At 34.6% G+C, this 18,911-nt stretch overlaps 1 pseudogene; it reads right to left on the bottom strand.

Annotated features, from left to right (window-relative positions):
* Positions 1-9,915: 9,915 nt before the first annotated feature.
* LOC100686977 lies at positions 9,916-10,238 on the bottom strand (annotated as a pseudogene).
* Positions 10,239-18,911: the final 8,673 nt, after the last annotated feature.

Genomic DNA, 18,911 nt, shown 5'->3' with positions numbered 1-18,911 from the left:
CATACTGACTACATGTTAGATACTCACTCAGGGACAATCTACTTACTACACACCTATTAGAATGACAAAACACAACTAAAATAAAACAAGGAAACAGCCACCAGCAACAATAACAAAACCCACAAAAATCTATCATACAAAGTGCTTGAAGGAGGTGGAGTAATGAGAACTCTCATATTTTGCTGTCAGGAATTCAAAACAGGACTGTCAGTTTGAAAGCAGTTTGATAGGTTTTTATAAAGATCAACATATACTTACCATGTAGGCCATCAGTCCTACTGCTATGTATGCATATAAGAAAAATGGAAACATTTAGTCTCATAAAAACCTACATGAAAGTTTATAGTGGTTTTGTCCATAATCTACCAAAACTGAACAAACCCCCAGTGTCCTTCAATTTATGACCCTATAAATAAAGGACAAGCCAGCTATGTCCTCTCAAGAACATGCTAATAAAACAGAGTATCAATGTATTTTTCTAACATATACAACATCTGCGTTATGCTAAGTGGAATAAGCCAGACTCAAAAGACTATAAACATTATAATACCATTTATATGATGGTCTAAAAAACACAAAACGGGGATAGAAAACAGTGCGGTATTTTTCAGGTGAGAGGCATGAGAATGATACTGACAATAAAGAGACACAAAAGAAAAAAAAAAGAGACACAAAAGAAAGTTTTTGGATAATGGAGATTTTCTCTGTATTGATTGCTGTGGTGATGACATGGCTGAAAGTATTTACCAAGCTCATAGATTTCTACAAATGAAAAGTGAGAACTTTATATAAATTATACCTCAATACACTGGACTGGAAAAAAAAAGAGAACCCATTTGTGAAGAGAGGGAAGAAAGAAAAGAAGGAAGGAAGGAAGGCTGATGTATCACTACTAAGCATAGTGGTAATTTTTGGCAGTTATATTAAAGTGCAAAATCAATATAAAATATGTGGCAATATTCCAACTTATGTTAATTTTACATTATGTTACTTTGGGCTATCTTCCCATAGTCAAGTGTATCAGATATAAAAATGTAAGCAAAGGTGACAGGTAAAACTTTGACGATAAGTTACCCAAATAATGAAACGAAACGAGCTTTGTTTTTGTTTTTATTCTGGCTTCAAATCATGGATACACTTAACACCAAACCACACCAGCAAAATTTTATCTAAAAGTCAACCCATAGCTCTGCTGCAGTCATGCTGAGTCCATTTATTTCCTACAGAATAAAATAATCCGTTTCTCATGAGGGCAGCTCAATGCTTAAAAGTTAAATACAGTGACAGGCAGTCTGGTAAATAAATAAGTAGGCACATCTATTAAATATAACAAATATTGGCCTCTGTGTCCTTGAAGAGATGATATCAGGAGGAAAAAAAAAGAAAGAAAGTTGCAAAAGAAAATTAACTGGTTTTCCTTTTGCAGCCTCCAGGGGTAGTCAGGCCAGGGGCATTGCTTCAAGCAGTGCGATTGCAACAAAGCTCCAGCACTGTTAATTGTTCCCCTCCGGCACCGAGATCTGTAGCTTTCAAATTTCCCTTGTTTATTAAAATAAAATCATGAGGCTTCCCTGACTTCCATAAAAATGACCACTTAAAGCTTGAAATTTATTTCCCATTGACCTTTCTGGAGCACCAGTTGACACACCCATCTCTCTGCTTCTCTCACTCTCCCTTTAGTGTTCCGCTTGTATCAAACGTGTGCTTGCCTGGGATGTCCCATGAAATGAACCGAATATGTCTATAGTAGAATATTAATTATTTTGTGTTGGTTCACATAGAAATCAAGCTTAGTTCGATAAATGTATAGCCCTGCAAAATATTTTGAATATTTGAATATCTTTGTACAGGGGCACCTGGATTGCTCAGTTAGTGGACTCTTGGTTTCGGCTCAGTTCACCATCTCAGGGTCATGAGATCCAGCCCCATGTGGGGTTCCACACCGGGCGGACATTCTGTCTAAGATACTCTTTCTCTTCTTCCTCTCTCTGTGCTCTCTGTTCCTCCTCCACTCTCATATTCTCCCTCTCTCTAAACAAACAAAAAACAAAAAACAAAATAATATCTTCATACATAATTAAGCAGTTTAAGAGTTTGTCATAATACAAAAGGCTGAAAAGATAGGCATGAACATGTCAACTGTTTTCATTAGTAATTTCCTAGTTGAAATAAACTAGCCAAAAAAAAAAAAAAAAAAGCATTCCTTTTCTTTTTGACACTGCTCATAAGTAACTTGATTGCTGTAAAGTTTTCCCAGATACAGTAAGAGGGGACACTGGTTTATACACCCATCTCGAGTCAGCTTCATTAGCAGAGGGCGGCTCCTGCGGGTCTGTGGTCTTCTGGGGACACTGAAATGATTGCATTTCTGGATGAAAAATTCTGAAAACCATACTAAGGTTTTTGGAGACAGCACCAAATTCTACAGCCATGAGTGGCCTCGCCAGAGCAGCAACAAATGCCCTATATTATTTCTGTCTTTTGTTAAGCGTGCTAGCATTATTTCTTTGCCCACTTTAAAATACGTCTGGAATGCCAAATTTGATAAAACAATGTTAAATTATTCTGTTGCTTTCAGCAAACATGAGACAGGACAGAAACTAAATAGAATAAGGGATTTTTGACTTTGAGATACAAATATGAATTGTCTATATAACATTGCATTTGAAAAAAGAAAAAAAAAAAAAAAAACAACCCAGGGGCACCTGGGTGGCTCAGTGGTTAGCCTTTGGCTCAGGTTGTGATCCCAGGTCCTGGGATCAAGTCCTGTACCAGTTCCCTGCTGGGAGGCTGCTTCTCCCTCTGCCTATGTCTCTACCTCTCAGTGTCTCTTATGAATAAATAAATAAATAAAATCTTAAAAAAAAAAAAAGAAAAAACCATAAAGACCTCTAAAAGCACTACAATCATTTGCAATTTTTTTCAGCCTTTTCCTTAAATCGATATGAAATTCTCATACAACAAAATGGACAGACTTTAAGCACACAGCTCGATGAGTTTAATGCTCACTCTTGTAAAGACCTGCCGATAAAGAGATAAGTCATTTTACCTCATTCCAGAATGTTCTTCTCTACCCACTTTCCACTCAATTCCCCTACTCCATGCTCAGAGGTCACTATTGTTTTATTATCTAAATTCCATTCTTAGTTCTATATGTTCCAGAACTTCGTAAATATATATAGTTTCATAATTACATGCTGTCTTATCTTTTCCTTGATGCTGTTGGGAGCATCAAGAGTTCATTCTGTCTCACTGCTAAACTATGACATTTTGTCTTCCCATTTAAGTCTTGATGCATGTTTGAGTTACTTGTGCAGTTTGTGGACATTTTGAATCAAACCTCTATGAATGTTTACATCTAAGTATTTGCAGGGGGTGGGGTGGGTCATGTGTTTTGATTTGTTTTCTGTAAACGTCAGGGCGTGGAATCGCTGGGCATGTGTATGTGATTCGCTTTGAATAGAGTGCCAAGCTCCTTGCCAAAGTGAATGTTCCAGTTCACTCTCCCAGAAGCAAAACATGATGACTGCTTCACATTCTCCTCAACACTTAGTATTACTGGTCTTTCCAACTTTTAGTCACTTAATGAGGCTTAATGATCTCTCACTATGCTTTTCATCTGCATTTCTCCCTTTCTCCTTTGCTCTCCTGAAGTGTCTGTTCAAGTATTTGCCTACTAAACTGGTTTATGGTCTATTTCAGTCCTGATACAGTGATTTGTGCTCTCTCTTTTCTTGATCAGCCAGGGATTTATAAATTCCCTTGCTCTTTTCAAAGAACCAGCTCCTAGTTTTTCATGATCTTTATTGTTGTCTGTTCCTTATTTTATTTCTGCTCTTACCTTCATATTCTCTTTCTTCAAATTACCTTTTATTTGCTTTCCTTTTTTTTTCCCCAAGCTGCTTAAAATGTAATCTCTGGTCATTGACTTTAGGTTTTTCTTTTTTTTTTTCAGTATAAACTTTTAAGCTGTAAATGTCTTCTAAGCACAACTTTTAGTGCAGCTCCCAAATGTGGATGTTTTATTTTCATTGTTAATAGTTCAAAATATTTTAATACTTTTCTTCATTATATTTTGTCTTTGATTCATGGATTATTTATAAATGTTTGGGAATATTTGTGGTTTTCTTCATTATATTTTGTCTTTGATTCATGGATTATTTATAAATGTTTGGGAATATTTGTGGTTTTGCTACTTATTTTATTGTTATTGGTATTATTAATTCTACTGGGGTCAGAGAATATTCTTCATACAGCCTTCAGTTTCAATCAGCCAGACTTGTTTTATAGCTTAGCATATAGTCAAGGGTGGTGAACACACTATGTGCACTTGAAAAGAATGTGTGTGCTTTTTTCTGTTGTTGGTTTCTAGAATATTAGTGTTCTAAAAATATCAGTGAGATTAATGAGGCCCAGACATTCTTTTACCTGGTATGATACCTGGTATGTGAGAAGGATGCAAAAGTACTTAAGCCTTATAGATATTACAGTATAACAAAAACAGCATTCATAAAATTACATAGCACTCTGCTAACTTTCTCAAAAAATATATTTAGTTCTTGTGCTCAATTACCTTATTCTCCATATCCTTAGGCACATTTTGCAAAAATGCTGCAATTCATGTTATAGTTAACACAGACTTCACAGTATGTGTTGCTTCTATCCTCTTGTTTTGGCAAAGCCAAGAGGATATTACTATCTTGAGCATTTTCATTACTAAGTATTGGAAATATACAAATATTTTATATTTTATATTATTTTGTTTGTTGATTTAGTTTTTGTTTTCTGGTGGAATAAGAAATCGTTCTCTGACATGATGTCTCAAGGCCCATTGTTGACAATGGCTTATGTCGCAAATACATTTTTGACCTATCTCATATGGCAGAGGATGGAACATCAGTCCTTATCCAGTGGGTTACAATCAATTACTATTATTCCTTTCAATGCTCCAGTTCTCCCAAATTTTACCAATAGGGACCCCTTCAATGTGGTCTTTGTGTGTTTTTGACAAGTTCCCATCCTTATTGGAGCATTTCTTTGTCAGCACAGGATGTTCCACACTCATGTTATATTCTCTGAGCTATTTTATGGATTCAGCCATTTCTTCAAAGAGTCCTGGTTCCTTTTATCAATGCATGGTATGTAGAGATTAAACCGAGGCATGCTCTGTGCTCACTGATAAAGGAGTGCGCTTGTGTGTGCATACACACATCTTTGAATATATCCCTCTAGCAACTTCTCTCCAACACCACAGTGATCACTGTAGTTTGCTCCCTTTCAAACATATCACTCCTTTCTCAGCAGTGAGAAACCTACCTACTACTGTCCTTACTATATTTGCTTATTTGACTAACTACCATGTATAAAACAATCTCTCTTGGTATCGGTATTGCTGGCCTTTTACATGGACACCCTCTTTACTCGTCTTCACTTCAACACTTCCCATGGTGTTGTCCCATTTTTTCACCTGTTCCAAGAACAGAATATGGAATAAAGCAATAGATCCACACAAACATGGAGGCTTTGGCACAATCAAAGATGAAATGATTAATACATGATACTGGGACAAATTTTTTTCTCTATGTGAACAAAATAAAAATGGATCCTCATTTTGTATTATGTGCACAGATATATTTCCTGTAATTAAAGGCTTATATGTAGAAAAAAACTTCATAACTGTTAGCAATATAAAAGAATATATGACTACAGGGTAGAGATTTACTTTAACAAGACACACACAAACATGAAAAAATTAAAGAAATATTGAAAATTCAGCTACCTGAAGTTTGTTTTAAATGTGCTATACATACCATAATGTTATGAAAATATAAAAAAAAGTCATACAACATCAGAAGGTACTTTTGATTTTTATAACCAGATGAGAGGTATAAATTAAAATATATTAAAACTTTTGTGCCTGAGTTGTGAAAAAAAAACCAGCTAATAGAGGAATGGACAAAGCACAAGAAGGATTTAGCAGGAGAGCAAACACAAATGGGAATAAACACATAAGCATGTTCAATCTCATTATTAATTAGGAAATACATATTGAGTCTACAAAAAATATTATCCTAAATCCAATAGACCAGGAAAATTGTAAAAAAGCTGTCAAATCCAAATCTTAGAGATAAGATGCTTAATGGTAATTCTTATTTCTTAATTTGAAAATATATCTGGTAAAACCATGTTGAAAAACGACTTTCTTGTAAAGTTGAATCTACTTTCTACTCCTAGATATCATCTACGGAGAAACTCTTGCACACATGCTCCAAAAGCTGATTTCAGGGGTAGTTACATCATCACAAGTCATTATAACAAAAAACAAGAAATATCTTAAAGGTACATTAACAGATCAATTTAAAAATACATGATGGTCTTGTCATATAACAAAATATATTCAGTAAATAAAATGAATAATAGTGATATGCATCATAAAGCATTAATCATAGACAATCATTTTTCTGACTGAAAAAGCACTGCAGAGGTATACAGAGTACAATTCATGTTATGTAGAAGTTAAGAGCACATTAAACTAAATACTAAATACTAAGTATATTGTTAATTCTATATATGCATATATATAAATATATGTATATGAAATAATGGATACAGTCTATATGCCTAGAATTAATGATGTATTTAATACTTAGTTTTAGTATTACGTTTGTATATATGTATGTATAGATATACATACATACTTGCAGTATACATACATTGTACATTTATATATTGACACATATGTATACATATACTTAGATAGATACATATACATCTATATAAATAAACAGAGATATAGATCTATAAAATTCATAATGAGGGGCAGCCTGAGTGGCTCAGTGGTTTAGCTCCTGCCTTAGGCCTGGGGCCTGATGCTAGAGACCCAGGATCGAATCCCACGTCAGGCTCCCTGCGTGGAGCCTGCTTCTCCCTCTGCTTGTGTCTCTGCCTTTCTCTCTCTCTCTCTCTCTCTCTCTCTCTCTCTCTCTCTCTCTGTGTCTCTCATGAATAAATGAATAAAATCTTTAAAAAAATCATAATGAAAAGTAATGGAATATTAACATAATATTCAGGGTAGTGGTTTCCCTGGGAGGGAAGGGGAAATAATGAAGTCAAAGATAGGAATATAGGCACATCAGTGGTAATGGAAACGATCAATGTCTTCACCTTGTGGGAGGCACACAGCTATTTATTCATTGATCTATGTATTACTATATAATGATACATGAATATATGTGTGTGTCTTAATATATTTGTTCTTGTGCACTGTGACTATTATGTAATATTCTCTAAAATGCTTTTAAAAATATTAAATAGGTCATTCAGCCTCAACTAACTCTGAGGAAATAAACACTTGCCCAAATATCAACAATAAAGGAATTAAAATAGTAAAACTACTATTTTATAGATTTTAAGGTAAGAAGAAAATGAGTTGGAAGAAAGTGCTTGTTTTGCTTTTACTGGGAAGCATTGAAAAACACATGAAATATCTGTTCCATATCTGTCAAGGTTATCAAAACTTAAAATAACTCTATCCTAAATTAACTCACTGTTTAGACCTGTGTAACACGCAGAAGTTTCAGGGAAAGAAAGTAGCATTTTTCCAACGGGTCATCTGATTAAGGGAAACACATTTCTTGGGAACAATAACATTGTCAGTATCATCTTCAGAGTTGAGCTGTGTGCTTGAGGATGACAGGCTCCATGCTAAATAAATAGTTCAGCTTTTTAAGGGATGCAAAAACATGCAGGTATTTTGGTCACCTTAACTTAGCACTGAGATTCATTAATGTACAAGGTTCTCAACTTTCTATTACTCATTAAATTAACATTCTGCTTGGTCAACATGCCCACCATCTCTATAATGACAACTCGAGGCAATTATAGTTTTACTTTGGGTTCAGTAGATACAGGAGTACTGATCATCCGTTTTGTCTAATCCCAGACTCTGTGTGCTCATCTAGTAAATATTTATGGAGCAATTATTAGTTTTTACACATGAATTAAATGCCCAAATTTCAACTTCATCTTCATCATATCGGAATTACTGATTTTGCCAGTTTCTCTGCTTAGGATCAAATCAAGAGAAAAATTCATTAACTTAGGGTTTCCTAAGGGGGTAAATAAATAACACTTTTATGTTTTCTTCCAAGTAAGAAACAAGTTTTAAAAATAAGGAGAATCAGAAAGAAGGAAATCAAGCAGTAGCCTTATTACTAACAGAACACTTGTTACCAATAGCTTTATCAGAAAAGGTGGCTGAGTACTGCAGACACGTGGTTTTTCCAAAGGACTCTCACCAAAAAATAAATAAATAAATAAATAAATAAATAAATAAATAAATAAATATAAAATAATAAAATATAAAATAAAATAAAATAAAATAAAATAAAATAAAATAAAATAAAATAAAGGACTCTCACCATCCCGCAGTTGAATTTACCCTACAAGATCACAGAACTTCCCTGTAAAGGGGCAGACCCTGCCCCACATGGATTGCTGCACAGCAGAGCAGAAAGTGGCCGCTACCCTCACTGCTGTTGGCAGAAGTTTGAAAGGGACAAAACCCTAGAGAAGATAGGTGAGTGTTCCTTGCTGCTGTTTCCTGTACAGGTAAATCAGGGAGACAGGATGAGAGTATTTCTCCCAATGTCTTCTCCTTGGCATGTTTCTTCCTAAGACATTGGGAGGAATACTCTCATCTTCTCTCCCTGCTATGGGGACATTTTTGGTGTCACAATTGGGGCGGGGGTGCTATGGTATCTGATAAGTAGAGGCAGAGATCTGTTGAACATCCTACGATGGGGCAGCTCCCTCCAACAAAGAGTTACCAGCTCCAATATGTCAACAGTGAAGAGGTTGAGAAGCCCCCTGCTAGCTGTGCTGTGAAACATATTTCACTATGGCAGATAGCTAAATCTTATATTAGGTTTGCACTTACTTTGAATTAATGATGTATTTAATATTTAGTTTTAGTATTACATTTGTATATATGTATGTACACATACACATACATACTTGGATTATGCATACATTATATACATCGATATATTGGCACATATACATAGATACATACACATACATCTATATAAATAGATCTTACATTAGGTTTGCACTTACTTAGACATCAGATATTTACTGAGCATCTAATATGGTGCCAAGATGCAGTTCTAAGAACATTGGTGAACAAGATACCAAAAAATTACTCTGGCTGGAACAACGTAGAATATATGTATACTGGTGCACACACCTTTATGCTAATATATATATACACAAACATATTCTTCCACACACTTATATATTTAATTTTTCAGTTTTCTTCTGTGGCTACTTAGCTGTTCTCATCCTCCTCTTCTGTAATACAAATGAAAGATAAGATTTATGTGTGCAAGACACTTGAGTAGGTAAATCTGGACAATAGTACTTTTTGTTCCCAGAAATAGAATAAATGTTTGATTAAGATTCCAGTTTGCAGCATGCTGGCTCTAATCGATTGAGATTACCTACCTTTTAAAGACACACAACTCTGAGGCAATTTTAATAAAAGTAACTCTTTAATTTGTAACCTGGAACTTTTATTGGTTGTGTCAAATTACACCTGATATATCTTAAACATGAGCACAATGCATCTAGCTGTCCCCAAACCATGACTGGCAACTGCTGGGGGGGAAGCACAAACTTCTCATAGCTTTTCAAATCTAGTTTGTCAAGTAGCTGAGCTGCAGGTGGTGTGGTCAATGCTGGTTGCCCTCTGGGAGACGCTGGTCTTTGCTTAGGACAATTTGGGGTTCTGTGAAGCTACTCTGAGTGCTGAAAAGAAACAAAACAAACAAGCAAACAAGAACCCCTGGAAACATTCTCCTTTGGGGTAATTCAATGTCATGATTCTCATTCACTATGCTCAATCCCATGAAAACTTTAATCAGACTTCACTGAACCCAATACTAAAATTGCTTCTTTATTTCCTCAGCTTCTTCCAAGTCTTTTTCACTCTCTAGTAGCTGCAGAAGATTGGTATATGCAGCTTCCAACCTGTGCTGGCAATCTGGGATCATCATCCGGACTCTTGCAGGATTTCTGCCTGCTTTTTAATGGCATAATTTTCACCACATTCAGCTTTCATTTTTTCGATTTTTTCTTCTTGTTATTTGGCTTCTTTTTCATACATCATTTTTTTCTTTGACCAATCACTTCACCATGCCTGTTTTGATCTTGATCTGCCTCATGCAAGGATGGGCCATGATCCCTAGAGCACTATTGAGAGGTGGAAAGCTAGGGTAACAGTGGAGGAAGATCTATAGTTATCTGTTTAAATTAGGCCTAATTTAATAACATAATTAGTAAATGATGTTCTCTTTTGCTTGCATATAATATCCCTAGAAGTGTTCTTTTCTGACCAATAGTTACTGTCATATGCAATTCATGAAAGAGGAATATATTTGTTTTATATGTAAAAATATTTAAAAATCTAAAGATAACCATGACCATACTTAGAACTTATGTATTGACCAAGAAGAAAGAGTGCAGCAATCAACAACCTTATTGGCAAACTTTTCAATGGGAATGTGAGGGAAAATATTACCAGGTACATGGAACTCTATGAAACAATCTTATAAATATATGAGTACTTTTACGATAGGATATACCAGCTGGCTTTATATGCATAATAGATATAGTTATAAATTTGGTGCCTGTCTCTTTTTGAAGAAGGTCAGTTTTTGGTTGCCATTTACTTCTTTCTTTTTGTTTTAGTTTTCATTTAACTTAAGCAGTTAATTACAGATTCATTTCCATTTCTTTGTGTTTGTATTTTCAGTTCTTCCAACTGTACTTCACATTGGTATATCTACTTGACATCTTCACTTCTCTGCAGTTAGGAAATGTCTATAATTATAAATAAATATATTTATGTTGTTATAAATACAACACAACATTCTACTTGGGACATAATATAATTTTCTCCCCCTACCATAGGGAAAAAGTTTTGCTTTATATTTTCCCTTTAATGCAAACTAAAATTGCATTTCTTTTTTGTTTGTTTGTTTCATTTTTTTAAGGTCTTGTTAGTTGACATGTAGTGTAATATAGTGTGACATTGGTTTCAGGAGCAGAATCAAGTGCTTTATTGTTTATGTATAACACCCAGTGCTCGTCACAGCAAGTGCCCTCATTAATTCCCTATTACCCAATTAGCCCTTCCCCTGCCAACCTCCCGCCATCAACTCTTGATTTGTTCTCTGTGGTTAAGAGTCTCTTATGGTTTGCTTTCCTCTCTTTTTTTTTCCCTTTCCCTATGTTCATCTGTTTTGTTTCATAAATTTCATATATGAGTGAAATCATATGCTATTTGTCTTTCTCTGACTTATTTCACTTATCATAATAACTCTAGCTCCATCCACATTGCTGCAAATGGAAAGATTTCATTCTTTTTGATGGCTGAGTAATATTTCAGCGTGTGTGTGTGTGTGTGCGCACACACACGCGTGCACGTGAGCACATATAAATGCCACATCTTCTGTCTCCATTCATCAGTTGATGGAAATTTGGCATCTTTCTGTAGTTTGGCTATTGTGGACATTGCAACCATAAACATTGGCGTGCATGTGCATTTTTGAATCAGTATTTTAGTATCCTTTGGGTAAATACTTAGGGGTGCAATTTTTGGGTTGTAGGGTAGTTCTATTTTTATCATTTTGAGGAAACTCCATGCTGTCTTCAACAGTGGTCACACCAGTTTGTCTTCCTACCATCACTGTAAAATAGGTTCCCTTTCTCCACATCCTCACCAACATCTCTTATTTCCTGAGTTGTTAATTTTAGCCAATCTGACAGGTGTGAGGTGGTATTCTCATCCTGGTTTTGATTTGTATTTCCCTGATGATGAGTGATGTTGAGCATCTTTTCATGCATTTGTTGGCTCTCTGTATGTCTTCTTTAGAGAAATGTCTGCTCATGTCGTCTGTCCATTTCTTAACTGGATTATTTATTTTTTAGGTGTTGAGTTTGATAAGCTCTTTATCGATTTTGGATATTAAACCTTTATCAGATATACATTTGTGAACTTTTTCTCCGATTTTGTAGGTTGCCTTTTAGTTTTGTTGATTGTTTCCTTCACTGTGGAGGAAACAATCAACAAAACTAATATTGCATCTTATAACATATTTATTTTAAATAAAGTATAATAAAACAAGACAGTCTCGGTAAAATTACCTCTGTACTTCCAGATTGTGTTCATTATTCAAATACAAGATTGACCAGATCATGTTCGAAGAGGTCATTATCATACATGGTATATACATGCAAACATAATTTGTTTTTTCAGTAACTACAAAAGGAAGGAAAGTTTAATTTTATTTTTTTTTCAGCTTTATTAAGATATAACTGACCTATAACATAACAGTTTAATATTAATATATGGATTGTAATCCAAAATTATAATTACCTACTACTGTGGTTGCATGTGTGTGTTTGTGTGTGCATGTGTGTGCACATATGCACACGGTGTGCAGGAGAGGGTGGTTAATCAGTGAGAGAATGGAGAGAATGGAGCTGACGTGTGTTCCTCAAGAGGAAAAGAAGAAATTGTCTTTCTAAATTGAAATGATATAGACCAAAAAGTAAATTAAAGTCTGTGGGTTTTTGGAATTTACTTTGAATGAATTTGTTTCTAATACCTTGCCATCAAAACTGATTTGGAGCAATTAAAACAGAAAACAAGTGTTGCATGATTTTCTTGTCTACCAGAATTCAAAACACAATAAATTTCAGATAATTTAATAAACATAAAATGAGATGATAAAAGTAACCCAATTATGAGAATAACACACTCAACCATTGGCAAGTAATACTGAGACAATTGAATAATTCTAAAGAGTATGAATGGCAAATTTTAAATAGCAAATCATTTAATGGCACTGAGAATGATTGGAAAATAAAAAGCCATTGAGAAGAGGGTTTGAAAGTTTATAAAACTATAAAGTTAACTTCTGGGAAGGAGAAGCCACAAGATGTAAAATACAGAAATTCTACTTCAGTGAATATGAGCTGCATAAACACAATAGTTAACCGCAGGTGGATTTATTCTCTGAGGCCCCTCTGGTTAGTATCTAACAAATACATTGAATTCAGTTTGGTTTTACTTTGCTTCTTTGAGGATACTGTACTAATTTTTCACTTTCTTCTCTTCTCCAAATGTATATAATGTTTTATATACAACTTATCTTGTGTTCCATATGATTTATGCCTACTTTCAAACTTTTTTCTATTTTCATTTACTCTGTCAAATTCCATATACTTACAGAAGTGTGCTACCTTATATTCCCATGTACTTCCCCATGTGTTTCAGGTCCTTCTTAGATATGTAAATATTTAATGGGAGCCAATGAAGTATAGGATATAATTCTACTTCACACTTGTCTTTCCTCAGCTTAAGTAACAAATTATTTCCTTGCATATCCCAGAAATTCTTTCCTGTTATCTTTTTTCAGTGAAAAAAAATTAATTTTTCTCATTTGCACATTCAGTGATTAAATTTTGTTTTAAATAAAGCCCTTTGAGGGCTTTTAATGAAACAGGATGGATTTGTGCACAACTAGCCTTCAAAAAAATAATTTTTGATACCATAGAGGGATTAGCAACCACAGTGGGACATATTGCCCGATCCAATCAAGAATTGCGATTACTACATGATCTGAGTGCCCCTGCATGCCAGTATCTCAGACTCATTCCCATAATAGTGGGGCACTTCTAAATGCTTTCAATTCATTACTCTGACACACCTGGTTAGCACATAAATAACTTTGTTCTGTGTATCAATCTGAATCTTTGTTCTTCATCATTAAAGTCCCATATTTAATTATGGACTAGTTATTTTAAAAAAAAGCTGAGGATGTCAAATTCTCCATAGACTTTTTATGAAGTAGCCTATTATAATAATTTCAAGCTAAAATCAGTTCACTGACTCTAAGACAGTTGAAATTCCATATGCTATCTGCAATTCTAATCTTAAACCTCAAAATATAGTTACTCGACTTTAGTAGTTCTTTGTAAATATCGTCATCATCATATTGGCAAACTATATCATATACATCGTTAATCTCATTCCAATCAAGTAATTGAAATGAAATTTTAAGTGATCATTCTTGATTATCAACTTGCACTGGAAGATAGATAATGCTCCTTCAGTGTTTTATCCTTCTTGTTTTGCTTTATTCCATGACTGGTTTGTTCTCCCTTTTAAAAGTACAGAAAACCTGATCAAAGGTCAGAATATATTTTCACCAGATCCCCAAATAATCCTTTGGTTCTCTTAAAGCACTCCTTTCTTGATCTTGAGACTGACTTTTGCCTTTCTTCTTAAGAATCTACCATGGCAAAAAAAAAAAAAAAAAAGGAATCTATCATGGCTTCCTTTGAACAGTATATTGGATCCTAGATCTTTCTGTAGGCTTCCTCGTAATCAACTCATCAAGAGCCTGTGACTAATTGACATTTTATCTTCTATTTTATACTTATCATTGTTTCTTCTGAGTTAATTTGTTCTACCTCTTACAGTATCCTTTGGTAATATTTTTAAAGAGGTTTTGTTTTGTTTTGTTTTTTAAGGACAGAGAGAGAGAGCAGTGGAGGAGGTTGTTAAGCAGGCTCCATGCCCAGGGTGAGCCTGATGCAGGGCTGGATCTCACAACCCTGATCTCATGACCTGAGCCAAAATAAAGAGTCAGACACTTAAATGATTGAGCCACTTGGGCATCCTTCTTTTGGTAATATTTATCTGTAATCCAAGACATAGCAGCGTGTGTGTGTGTGTGTGTGTGTGTGTGTGTTTCACTTTTCAATTAAATATATCAAAGTAATTCCTCTGTTTTAGAACATTCCTTTAACTGGATTACAGTTATCATTTTATTGAGGCCATTTTGTTTAATGATTAGATTATTTAACCTCAGTGCTACCACACTAAAGGAAAGTTTACTCATTTTCCTTTACAAAAATTGTATAGTGGAATCCTACTATATTATACAATAAAATGTTATGCAGGCAGATAAATATATATATGTCACTATAACTGTTCAAATTTATCCTCTCATCTAGGCATCTATCCTTCTCATCCACTCATTAATCAAAACAATCATGAACTTATCAATATATAATTATGCAATAAATGTTTATTGAGCACGTATCCTATGACAAGTAACTTGCAAAATTCTGGAAATAAAAAAATATGATTATGATTTGCTTCTTACCTTTAAACATTTCAGTCTTGAACTCTGTTTCATAAGCCAAGGAATTTGAACCTTACCTTGTTAGATAGGTGTTAGCATTATAAACTTTTAGTAGAGATGTTTGAAATAATTACTTTCTTTTATAAGAAGCAAGCTGAGGACAGATTGAAAGGGGGCTGCAGACATATGCAGCAAGCTGGAAAGTGGAAACAAGGTCAATAAGAGATGTAGAAAATGAAAACTATTCTAGGTATCTATCTATCTATATCTATATCTATCTATCTATCTATCTATCTATCTATCTATCTATCATCTAATTAATCTATTTTTAAGTGGGTTCCACACCCAGCATGGAGCCCAATGTGGGACTTGAACTGACAATCCTGAGATCAAGACCTGAGCTGAGACCAGAGTCGATGCTTAATCAACTGAGCCACCCAGGTGCCCCACTCTTCTAGGTAATCAGAAAGAAATTAATAGAAGGGAATGAGGGCTTGCAATACAGCTGGAATGGTTATAAAGGACCTCTGTTCTAGACAACACTAGTGGGGTTGCCTTGTGAAAGAACAAAACTTTAGGGTAGCTACTATCCCATATTGTGCCAAAAATAAGGACCATGGGATACCTGGATGGGCTCAGTAGTTGAACATCTGCCTTCAGCTCAGGGTATGATTCCAGGCTCCTGGGATGAAGTCCTACATCAGGCTCCCTGCAGGGAGCCTGCTTCTCCCTCTGCCTGTGTCTCTGCCTCTCTCTGTGTCTCTCAGGAATAAATAAATAAAATCTTAAAAAATAAATAAATAAATAAATAAATAAATAAATAAATAAATAAATAATAATAAAAAAAGAACATGACCTCTGCCTAATTTCTGCCTTCCTAAGATTATGTGAGTTCATCTAGCTGTTGAGATTCCAGATTCTGGGATTCAAGGGAGTCTGTAAATGTTTTTAGTCTTCTAAATTCTTCAGTCAGACTAAAGACAAAAATTGAAACTAAGTCGGATAATCAAGTCTATCCAGTACAGGGTCATTATTAATAGTAGGTGGGAGATGACAGGTGCCTAACTTAAGATAGTATTACTAGAGACAAAGCACAGAAAGCAAATTAGTGTAACATAATTTTGTCGGAGATTTTTAGAGGTAAGGAAAGTAAGAACTCCTGAGGACAACTTTGGTTTCTGGTCTGCGTATGAAAGTAGTAGTAGAAATAGGGAATGCATAATATGGAAGAATGGTAGACCATGATGTGTCTAACTAGAAAGCATTTTAACGAGATGAAAGATAAATAATTGATTATATTTATTATCTCTTGCTGAATAACATTACCCCCCAAAACCTAGTGACCTAAAATAACATACATTTATTATCTCACAGTTTCTGTGACTCAGGAATCCAAACACTAGTTAAATGGGTCCTTTATTCTCCTGCCTACAGCATGTCTACAATCTAGGTGTTGTAGAGCAGTGTCCATAATCATACTCTTAAATGAAGGCTCCACTGGGGAAGGAACCACTTCCAAGCTTCCTAGTGATTTTGCCAGGATTAAATTATCGGAAAGTTACTGAGCTGAGTGCTTCTACCTCCTTCACTGAAGTTGCCTTATAACATTTGTAATGCCGTTAGGTTCTCTTGTCAATAGTCTGCATTGCTTCCTGAGATTCTCCAACCTCTAGATTTTTTAAAACATTTTTACACAATAGTGTGTTCACTTACTCTTTGTGCTATAAAGTTTTATGGGTTTGGACAAATGTCTGATGTCATGTATCTACCATTACAGTGTCATACAGAATAGTTTTACTGCCCTAACAATTCCCCATGCTTCACCATTTCATTTCTCTCTTCCTCAAATCTCTAGCTCTACCAATTATTATTATCTCTATGGTTTCGTCTTTCAAAAATTTCACATAATTGTAATCATACCAGACATAGTATTTTCAAGTTGACTTCTTTTATTGGCAGTGTGCATTTAAAGTTCCTTAGTGTTTTTTTTTTATAGCTTGATAATTGCTTTCTCATCATTTAAAAATATTATATTGAAAATGGGTGTCTGGGTGGCACAATCAATTGAACATTTGACGGCTAGCTTCAGCTCATGTTGTGGTCTTGGGGTCATGGGATCAAGCTTTGCGCTCAGCAACAGAGTCTGCTTGGGATTCTCTCTTCCTCTCTCTCTGCCCCTCACACTCATGTTCTCTCTCTCTCTAAATCTAAAATAAATAAATAAATCTTTAACAAACATATTACATCAAATGAATGTATACAGCAGTTTGTTTATCCATCTACTTATGAAAGATATCTTGGTTGCTTTGAGATTTTAGCAATTATGAATAACGCTGCTGTAAACATTTGCATGCAGGCTTTTGCATTTCAAAATCAGTTGAGTATATACCTAGGAAGACAGTTGATGGATTTTATGGCAAGATCTGGTTTAACACTGTAAGAAACCTTTAAACTGTCTTTCAAAATGGTTGTATCAGTCTGCGCTCCCGCTAACAGTGAGTAAGAATTCCTATTGTTTTGCATTCTCACCAGCATTTGGTAATGTCTGTGTTTTTGGGTTTTAGAAATTCTCAACGTGGGTAATGGTATCCCATTAGAGTTTTATTTGTTTTTATTTAAAAAAATTTTTTTTTTATTTATTCAGGAGAGACAGAGAGGCAAAGACACAGGTAGAGGGAGATGCAGGCTCCCTAGGTGGAGCCTAATGCAGGACTCAATCCCAGGACCCTGGGACTGTTCTCTGAGCCAAAGGCAGATGCTCAACTATTGAGTCACCCAGGCATCCCCATTATAGTTTTAAATTGAATGACCCTGATGATGAGTGATGTGGGATATCATTTCATATGCTTATTTGCTATCTTTCTTCTTCCTTAGCTAGGTGTCTATTGGGCCATTTTAAATTTGAATGGTTTATTTTCTTATTATTGTCTTTTAAATGTTCTTTGTATATTCTGAATACAGAATTCTTTATCAGACATGTATTTTGCAAATATTTACCCCCATTTGTGACTTGTTCCTTGATTCTTTTAATCATATCTTTTATGGAACAAGTGTATTTAATTTTAATAAAGTCTAAGTTATCTATTTTTTCTTTCATGGATTAAGCTTTTGGTGTTGTATCTAAAAACTCATTGCCAAATCCATGCTCACATAGATTTTCTCCTGGGTTTTCATTTATAAATTTCATAGTCTGTGATGTAAATCACAGACTAATTAATTTTAGTGAAAAATGTAAAGTCTATGTCTAGATATTTTTTATTTTGCATATGAGTGTCCAATTGTTCCTGCACCGTTTGTGGAAAAGACTGCCCATTACCCAATAAATTATCATTCTCATTTGTAAAAGATTAGTTGAGAATATTTATGTGAGCCGATTTTTGGTCTATTCTATTCCATTTATTTGTGTATGTTTCCCTGAATGCTTTGGCAAAGAACTTGAAGAGTCATCAACAAAGAAAAGTGGTGAATTAAATATTGCCTGGTTCCCAATCTTAGATCACTCATTTTTCTTTCTGCATTTTCTAATCTAATTCAATCCAATGAAAATTTTGTTTTAGTAATTGGAAATTTTTATATTTAGATATTCCATGTGGTTTCTTTTTCTATCTTCCTCTTCTCATTATGTCAATGTTATATTTTATAATTTTTAGCAGGTAGGACATATTCATATTAGCCCTTCTAATTTCCTTCTAT

Source organism: Canis lupus, chromosome 4, assembly GCF_011100685.1.
Source record: "Canis lupus familiaris isolate Mischka breed German Shepherd chromosome 4, alternate assembly UU_Cfam_GSD_1.0, whole genome shotgun sequence".
NCBI classification, from domain to species: Eukaryota; Metazoa; Chordata; class Mammalia; order Carnivora; family Canidae; genus Canis; species Canis lupus.
The sequence above is the reverse complement of the archived record's forward strand: the minus strand, read 5'-3'. Positions and strand labels throughout refer to the sequence as shown.